This window comes from Trachypithecus francoisi, unplaced genomic scaffold (assembly GCF_009764315.1).
Source record: "Trachypithecus francoisi isolate TF-2019V2 unplaced genomic scaffold, Tfra_2.0 Lachesis_group12, whole genome shotgun sequence".
Taxonomy (NCBI): domain Eukaryota; kingdom Metazoa; phylum Chordata; class Mammalia; order Primates; family Cercopithecidae; genus Trachypithecus; species Trachypithecus francoisi.
In genome coordinates this window covers 14,580,104-14,590,087 of record NW_022681457.1, presented here as the reverse complement: position 1 = coordinate 14,590,087, position 9,984 = coordinate 14,580,104, and positions in this window count along the sequence as shown.

Here is a 9,984-nt window from a genome sequence, read left to right as displayed (position 1 = left end):
TTTTCTAACTTTATTATGAAAGGGTAAAAAACAAAAAATAGAAGTTGACTACATAGGAGTAGATGTAAACATTTGAACAATGTTCAGGCCGGGCGCGGTGGCTCAAGCCTGTAATCCCAGCACTTTGGGAGGCCGAGACGGGCGGATCACGAGGTCAGGAGATCGAGACCATCCTGGCTAACACGGTGAAACCCCGTCTCTACTAAAAATACAAAAAACTAGCCGGGCGAGGTGGCAGGCGCCTGTAGTCCCAGCTACTCGGGAGGCTGAGGCAGGAGAATGGCGTGAACCCGGGAGGCGGAGCTTGCAGTGAGCTGAGATCCGGCCACCGCACTCCAGCCTGGGTGACAGAGCAAGACTCCGTCTCAAAAAAAAAAAAAAAAAAATGTTCAATTTGGGCTGAGACAGGAGACCAGCAGGGTGTGATTCCAAGACCAGATAAGAAACCTGCTGAAACCGGCAAGTGATGGAAAGCAACCTGTAAGTTCCCTTTGCTACCTATCCGTATAAGACACTCCCACCAGCGCCAAGACAGTTTATAAATGCTAGCTGTGGCCTGACCACTTTGGGCATATGTTCTCAGGGTCCTCTGAGGGCTATGTCCTGGGCCATGGACGCTTGTGTTTGGCTCAAAATAATCTCTTCAGGTATTTTACAAAGTTTCAGTCTTTCCATTGACAGAAGCTTTACCGTTACTGAAGTCAGCCTCCCTAAAAATTTGGAGGGTGGGGTTTTTTTTTTTGTTTTTTTTTTTTTTGTTGAGACGGAGTCTCGCTCTGTCGCCCAGACTGGAGTGCAGTGGCCGGATCTCAGCTCACTGCAAGCTCCGCCTCCCGGGTTTACACCATTCTCTCGCCTCAGCCTCCCGAGTAGCTGGGACTACAGGCGCCCGCCATCTCGCCCGGCTAATTTTTTGTATTTTTTTAGTAGAGACGGGGTTTCACCGTGGGAGGGTGGGGTTTTTAAAAGATAGTTTGGTGGGCAGGGGGCTAGGGAATGAGTGCTGCTGATTCGTTGGGGATGCAATTGGTTGGAGATGCAATCACAGGGATGTGGACCTCCTCTGGGTGGATGCCACATGACTGGTAGAGTCAAGAATTGTGGGTCTGGGTGGGGTCATCTGGTCATCAAAAATGCAAAAGCCTGAAAAGACATAGCAAAAGGCCAGTCTTAGGTTCTGCAATAGCAATGTTATTTATAAGGATAACTGGGGAAGTTGCAAATTTGTGACCTCCAGAATAATGATTGGTAATCATTTATCCCTACATCTTAGCAGAATTCAGGCTTCTCTCATAATCCTAAACTTGTGGCCTTTTATTAGTGCTCTTGTGAGCAAAGGCTGCTCCTTTCCCAAATAATGCAAATCTAAAGACAACTACCCTGAACATGTTTCTCCTATAAGTGTGTCTATATGAGATTTACATATGTTACTCAAATTCAGATTCGAGAAAATAACCTTACTGAATCTTTGGCTGTCATTGGACATTTGACAAACTCAATTTCCTCTAACATTATTACTACTAGAGGTAGTGGTACTGCTAGTATCTTCAAATCCACTTTATTAAGTATAGTTTATCTTAAAACATACCCATTTTAAAGAATAAAGTTCAATACATTCAATGAACGTGTACATTTGTGTAAAGCCACCACACTCAAGATATAGATGTTTGCATCACACACCAAAAAGTTCTCGTTTGCCCTACTATGATTGTTCTATCATGTCCCCAGCCCCAAGCATTAATATGCTTTCTGTTATGAAAAATTAGTTGTTTTCCTGCCAAAGAATCTCACGCAAATGAAATCACACAACATGTACTCTGATGTGTCAAGCTTTTTTGACACAGCATTTTTTTTTTTTTTTTTTTTTGAGTTGGAGTCTCACTCTGTTACCCAGGCTGGAGTGCAATGGCGCGATCTCGGCTCACTGCAAGCTCTGCCTCCCGGGTTCACGCCTCAGCTTCCCAAGTAATTGGGACTACAGACGCCCTCTATCACATCTGGCTATTTTTTTTTGTATTTTTAGTAGAGACGGGGTTTCACCGTGTTAGCTAGGATGGTCTCAATCTCCTGACCTTGTGATCTGCCCTCCTCAGCTTCCCAAAGTGCTGGGATTACAGGCGTGAGCCACTGCACCCGGCCGACACAGCATGTTTTTTAAATTCATTCGGGTTGTACTACTTGTTCTTACTGTTGAGTACTCTTCAATGATATGGATATATCACAACTTATTAATCCATTTATTTCTTGATAAACATTTGGAATGCTTTCAATTTTTTGCTATTATGAGCAAAGCTGACGTGGACATTTCACAACAAGGAAATTCCCCTTTCATTCCTCCAAGATTTTCTTTCTCGGCTCAATGTTTACTCTTTCAACAATACTGTAATAATTGGACACGTTTAGTCTTTCAGGAGTTTTGCCTGTGGACTATTCTATCTGTGGACTATTTTACCTACAGAACGTAGCAGAGGGTAATTCAGGAACTCAGGGTAGGAATTCACATTACCACTTCTTAAGTCGAGAACGTGAACTTTGCTATTCTGGGGGGATGCTGGAGACGGTAGTCCAAGAGCGCGGAGGGGTCTTAAACATCTCCAACCCAAGACGGCGAGACAGTGGGAGGGGCTCTCCTTTGGCTTTCCAGGAAGTTTCCACAAGTTCCCCGGCGTCCGGGGCACTTCCGCTCAGGTGACTAGGGCAGGGGAGTTCTGGGAAGTGTAGTGCGCACACTACTTGGAGTCTTAGGAACTTCCGCTCCTGGAGGGGAGGTTGCCGCCAATTTTTCCCTCATTGTGGTGTGTTGGTACAGCCTTTTCTACTCTTCCGAGCTTTTCTGGTAGGGCACAGCCATCAATTTAGGGGAAAAGAGTCAGGGGCCTGGGGAGGCGTTCCCTTTAACTGAAGCTCTGAGCGTTTGGGTCGAGGCAAGGTCGTCCATTCCCTGGTGTTAGGGCCTCCCGCGTGTGTTGCTTAAACTCTGTTCCTCTGATTTTGTTTTTTCAATTCTCCTACCATCTACTCAGAGTGTTTTCACTTCTCTGTGGCCCTAGGAACTGTCTCCTTGTTATATATGAGCTCTGGGATATTGCTGGTGATAATCTCAGTACTGTATATTTGTTTTTGGTTTTCTGTGAGGAGGAGTGAAACCGCATAGTGGGATGATAGTAGTGCCTTCCTAATAAGGTGGTTTGAGAATTCAAAGAGAAAGTACAAAAAAAAATTTTTTTTTCCTAAAGCAGTCCTTGGGATGTGGTAAGTGGTTGTCTCTTTAATTTCCTGGGAACTGCTTAGTTTCCTGAACTCTGTGAACGTGACATTGCGTCAGAGGTCCATGTGTATTTGACTTGGCCTTTCTCTTTGATTCCTGTAGGGAGCGGAACAGTCTCTGACCCTTTTTTTTTTTTTTTTTTTAATGAAGAGAGTTGCTCCCCGCATTGTTTGGGGGAGTAAGACGAAATGGGGGAGTAGAGATGGGAGAATATTTCTGTGTTTTCTCAAGAACAGAAGTCACTGTATTTCCTTGCTTTTTTTTTTTTTCTTTTCCTGACCTAGCTTCCCACGAGGGCTGCATTTCTTTTTCTACCATTGTCACTGAATGGTTCTGTTTGATAATTGTTAATGTTCTAGAAATTATGATGAGATGAAAACACCAAGGACTAGCCACTGCCAGCTATCAGAAGTTGTGGGCTTTTTTTTCCCCTCCACACTTTTATCATATCTATATCTTTATTTTTCCCCAAAGCATTGGAAATTAAGCCATAGAGATGGCATTTCCTTGGCCCTTAAAATTTAAGTATGTTTTCTAAGAACAAGAACATTCTCTTTCATGATCAGTTTCATGATCAAAATCAGAAAATGGGTTATACTGATAACATGTTATTTAACCTAAACTCCATATTTAAATTTATTGTTTTTAATTTAATTTCCTTGTAATTGATTTTCCTCCAGTTTAGCCCACTTTTATGAATCATTTTTAACTGTCACGTTTCTCCTGTCACCATTAATCTGGCAGGACTCTTCAGCTTTCTCTTTTTGCTCATGGTGTTTTTGATACTATTTTAATGTATGGATATATTGCATTTTCTATATCAATAGTAATCAAAAGTAATACCATTTTTAATAGTCACACATAAAATCAAATACCTAGGAATCAACCAAAAAAGTTAAAGTTATCTATAATAAAAACTATAAAACACAGATTTAAAAAATTGAAGGGGACACCAAAAAATGGAAAACTGTCCCATGTTTATGGATTTGGAGAATCAGTAATGTTAAAATGTCTATACTACCCAAGCAATCTACAGATTCAGTGCAATCTCTATTAAAATACCAATGACATTCTTCATAGAAATTAAAAAGCCTCAAATTTATATGGAACCACAAAAAAATCCCAGAATAATCAAGGCTATCCTGACTAAAAAGAACAAAACCAACTTCAAATTATACTACAGAGCTATAATAACCGAAACAGCTTAGTACTGGCATAAAAACAGACACAGAGACCAATGGAACAGAACAGAGAACACAGAAACAAATCCACACACCTATGGATAACTAATTTTTGACAAATGTGCCAAGAACACATATGAGAAAAAGACAATCTCTTCAAGAAATTATGCTGGGAAAACTGGATATCCATATGCAGAAGAATGAAACTAGACCTCTATCTCTTACCATATAAAAAAGCAAATCAGAATGGATTAAAAACTTAAATCTAAGATCTCAATCTATGAAACTAATAAAAGAAAACTTTGGGCTGGGCGCGGTGGCTCATGCCTTTAATCCTAGCACTTTGGGAAGCTCAGGTGGGTGGATCACAGGGTCAGGAGGTCAAGACCATCCTGGCTAACTTGGTGAAACCCCATCTCTACTAAAAATACAAAAAATTAGCCGGGTGTGGTGGCGGGCACCTGTAGTCTCAGCTACTTGGGAGGAGGCAGGAGAATGGTGCCTGAGGCAGGAGAATGGTGTGAACCCAGGAGGCGGAGCTTGCAGTTAGCCGAGATCACACCATTACACTCCAGCCTGGGTGACAGAGCGAGACTCCAACTCAAAAAAAAAAAAAAGAAAGAAAGAAAAGAAAAGAAACTGGGGAAAATCTGCAGAATATTGATCTGAGCAAACATTTCTTGATCTGTACAGCGCAAGCATAGGCAACCAAAGCAAAAATGAACTGATGGCATCACATCAAGTTAAAAAGTTTCTGGAAAACAAAGGATACAGTCAACAAAGTGAAGAGGTAATGCATAAATGGGAGAAAATGTTTGTAAACTACCCATCTGACAAGGGATTAATAACCAGCATATGTAAAGAGCTCAACTCTACAGAAAAAAATCTAATGATCTGATCAAAAATGGGCAAAAGATCTGAATAAACATTGCTCAAAAGAAAACATACAAATGGCAAGCAGACATATGAAAAGATGGTCAGCATTATTGATCATCAGAGAAATGCAAATCAAAACTACCATGAGATATCATCTCACCCCAGTTAAAATGGCTTTTATACAAAAGACAGACAATATAATATGCTGGTGAGGATGTGGAGAAAAGGGAACCCTCATTCACTGTTGATGGGAATGTAAATTAGTACAACTACCATGAAGAACAGTTTGGAGGTTCCTTAAAAAACTAAAAATAGCTACTATATGATCCAGCAATCCCACTGCTGGGCATATACCCAAAAGAAAAGAAATTAGCACATCAAAGAGATATCTATGCTCCTATGTTTGTTGCAGCACAATTTACAATAGCTAAGATTTCGGAGCAACGTGAAGTGTTCATCAGCAGATGAATGGATAAAGAAAATGTGGTACATATACACAATGGAGTACTATTTGCCATAAAGAAGAATGAGATTCTGTGATTTGCAACAACATGGATGGAACTGGAGATCATTATGTTAAGTGAAATAAGCCAGGCACAGAAAGACAAACATCACATGTTCTCACTTTTGTGGGATCTAAAAAGTGAAACAATTGATCTCATGAAGATAGAGAGTGGAAGGATGGTTACCAGAGGCTAGGAAGGGTAGTAGGGAGTTGGCAGGGAGGTGAGGATGGTTAATGGGTAAAAAATAAAATAAAAAGAATAAGACCTACTATTTGATAGCACATTAGGGTGACTATAGTCAATAATAACTTCATTATACATTTTAAAATAACTTAAAAAATATAATTTGTTTGTAACTCAAAGGATAAGTGCTTGAGGGAATGGTTACCCCATTCTCCGTGATGTGCTTATTTCACATTGCATGCCTGTATCAAAACATCTCATGTACCCCATAAATATATACACCTATTATGTACTGACAATTTAAAATATTAAAAAATTAAAAATAAAAAACAAGGTAAAAAAATCTGGTAAATACTACTTTAGCTAAGAGATCCAAGTTAACAATGTCAATGTTAGAACAACATTTTAGTCTTCCGGATATGATATACTGAGAAGGAAGGATACCCTATCCCTTCTGTAGTATTCCTGCCAAAAATGCACAAACCTGAATCTAATCATGAGGAAACAAACGTGAACTCAAACTGAGAGACAATCTCCTACTGTACAATATCTGACGGCGGAGAGGATAATTGACAAAGGCCACAGCTGGTTTGTTGTAAAATCCATCACTCCATTTACAATTTTCCCATGGGTTGCTCCAGCAAATGCAGGAGAGATGCTATTGTAGACCTGTACCTGGAGACTGGCTTTCTCTCTCCTATGCTTTTTTTCCACCCCCACCGGGAACTCCTTGATAGCCTTCACAAACTTTCCTTAAATTACAAGGCTAAATTATTCTATTCAATCTCCTTCTGTGAGAGTCAATATATACAATCTCTTGAAATTGATAGAACAATTCCTCTTTATTCTTTTTTTCAAAATTGCTTTAGCTATTCTAGTTATTTTTATTGTTATGATTTCTTTCTAATTTAGTCTTGAAGTTTCTCTGTTGAGAGTGGACATAAGCCAAGAGAGCCACTCTCTAGGACAGCCCTCTTTTGAGGGAGGGAAGTTAGGTTAGTAATCAAAACAGTATCATACTGGTGTAAGAGTAGGAACGTAGAGCAATGGAATAGAATTGAGAGTCTATAAAAAAATAACAAACCTGTACATCTAAGGCCACTTGATTTTCAACAAGAATACAAAACTGTTTAATGGGAAAACTATATTCTCCTTAACAAATGTTTATAAGACAACTGGATATTCACATGCAATATAATGAAGTTGGATCCTCACCTCATTCTATACTTAAAAATTAACTCAAAATGGAACAACCTAAATTTAAGAGCATAAAGGTATAAAAACTCTTAGAAGAACCCATAAGAGTTGCCGAGACCAGCTTGGTTGGGGAGACCCTAACCCAGCGGTGCTGAAGGAATTAAAGACACACACACAGAAATATGGAGGTGTGGAGTGGGAAATCAGGGGTCTCACAGCCTTTAGAGCTGAGAGCCTCGAACAGAGATTTACCCACGTATTTATTGACAGCAAACCAGTGATAAGCATTATTTCTATAGATTATAGATTAACTAAAAGTATTCTTTACGGGAAACAAAGGGATGGGCCGAAATAAAGGGATGGGCTCTGGCTAGTTATCTGCAGCAGGAGCATGTGCTTAAGGCACAGATCTCTTATGCTATTGTTTGTGGTTTAAGACCACCTTTAAGTGGTTTTCTGCCCTGGGTGGGCCAGGTATTCCTTGCCCTCATTCTGGTAAACCCACAACCTTCCAGCATGGGCATCATGGCCATCATGAACATGTCACAGTGCTGCAGAAATTTTGTTTATGGCCCATTTTGGGGCCAGTTTATGGCCAGATTTTAGGGGCCTGTTCCCAAAGAGTAAATCTTGATTTTTTTGGCAATAAAATTTTAGATAGAACTATAAGCGCAAGCAATAAAAGAAATACATAAATTTGACTTCAGTAAAATTAAAAATTGTACCCATAAAAGAACATTGTTAAGTGAAAAGACCATACAGTATGACGTTTAGTATTCAGGATATATTAAAGAAAACTTTTATGCTCAACAACGAAAATATAAACCAGCCAATTAAAAAATGCAGAAAACACGTGAATAAACATTCAGATATACAAACAACCAACAAGCATATGAAAAGACACTCAACATTGGCCGGGTGCAGTAGCTCACGCCTGTAATCCCAGCACTTTGGGAGGCCAAGGCAGGTGGATCACGAGGTCAGGAGATTGAGACCATCCTGGCTAACACAGTGAAACCCCGTCTCTACTAAAAATACAAAAAATTAGCTGGGTGTGGTGGTGGGCTCCTATAGTCCCAGTTACTTGGGAGGCTGAGGCAGGAGAACAGCAGGAACCCAGAGGCAGAGCTTGCAGTGAGCAGAGCCTGTGCCATTGCACTTCAGCTTGGGTGACAGACCGAGACTCCATCTTAAAAAAAAAGAAAAAACAAAAAACAAAAAGATGCTCAACATCATTAATCACTAGAGAATGCAAATCAAAACAACACTGTGTTATCACTTCACAAGTACTATGATGTTTATCATTTGAAAATGGAAAATAAACATGGGCGAGGATGTGAAGAAATTCTCACATATTGATGGTTGGAACATATGGTGTGTGGCAATTGCAGTGGCAAACGGTTTGTGGTTGCTCAAAAAGTTTAACATAGAATTATCATATCACTTCACTAATTCCACATCTAGGAATATATACAAAAGAAGTGAAGGCAGGTAGCGTAATAAATATTTGTACATGAATGTTCATAGTAACATTATACACAACCCAAATGTACATCAATGAACAATAAACAAAACGTGGTATAAAACATAACAATATTATTTATCTTTAAATTACTGATACATGCTATGATGTAGATGAACCTTTAAAATATGCTACTAAAGCAAAGTCAGACACAAAAGGTTACATATTGTATGATTCCATTTATATGAAATATCCAAAATAGGTAATTCAGTAAGATGGAAAGATTGGTGGTAGCCATTTAAGGCTTAGGGGCAATGGCAATGACCTGCTTACTGGGTATGGGGTTTTCTTTGGGGAGATGAAGATGTTTTAACCCTTAAGAGGTGTTGTTTTCACAGTGTTGTGAATGTACTAAATGTTACAGCCATTGAACTGTCCATTTTTAAATGGTTTGTTTTATGAATTACATCTCAATAAAAATATTTTTAAAATTATAGATTACATTAAACTATTTTTTTGTGGCAAGAAAAGCCATAAAACCAAAAGAAAAAATAGAGGGGCCGGGCACAGTGGCTCACGCCTGTAATCCCAGCACTTTGGGAGGCTGAGACGGGCGGATCACGAGATCAGGTGATCGAGATCATCCTGGCTAACACCATGAAACACCGTCTCTACTAAAAATACAAAAAATTAGCCTAGTATGGTGGTGGGCGCCTGTAGTCCCAGCTACTCGGGAGGCAGAGGCAGGAGAATGGCGTGAACTCGGGAGGCGGAGTTTGCAGTGAGCCAACATCGCGCCACTGCACTCCAGCCTGGGTGACAGAGTGAGACTTCACCTCAAAAAAAATAAATAAATAAATAGAAGAGATTTGCAAGAAAAAATAATTATTTTACAAATGTATAAACAATAAATAGTGAGGGTAAAGGTCAAAAAGCCATTAGGACAGTAGGCAAAAGGTTTGAACAATTTACCAAATAATAATAATAATGGCCTTTGGAAATATGAAAAGATGTTCTATTTCATTTACAATACAGGAAATGTAAATTAAAATTACATCGGCATACTATCAGTTTTAACCTCACATCATCAGGTTATACTAAGTATTTTCCTCCTTTCAGTTCTCTAGGATCCTCAAGCAGTAATTTCTTGTTAGTTCCTTGAAGATTTATCTCCACATTTGTTCACTCTCCAGTAATACTTCTGCAATAATTGGGGATATTTCGATCAGGAATCATTGTTTATGTAATATTTTTGCTCGAAGACTCAAGAGAAGCGTAAGGACGACACTCAGTGCAGGAGTCCATATTACC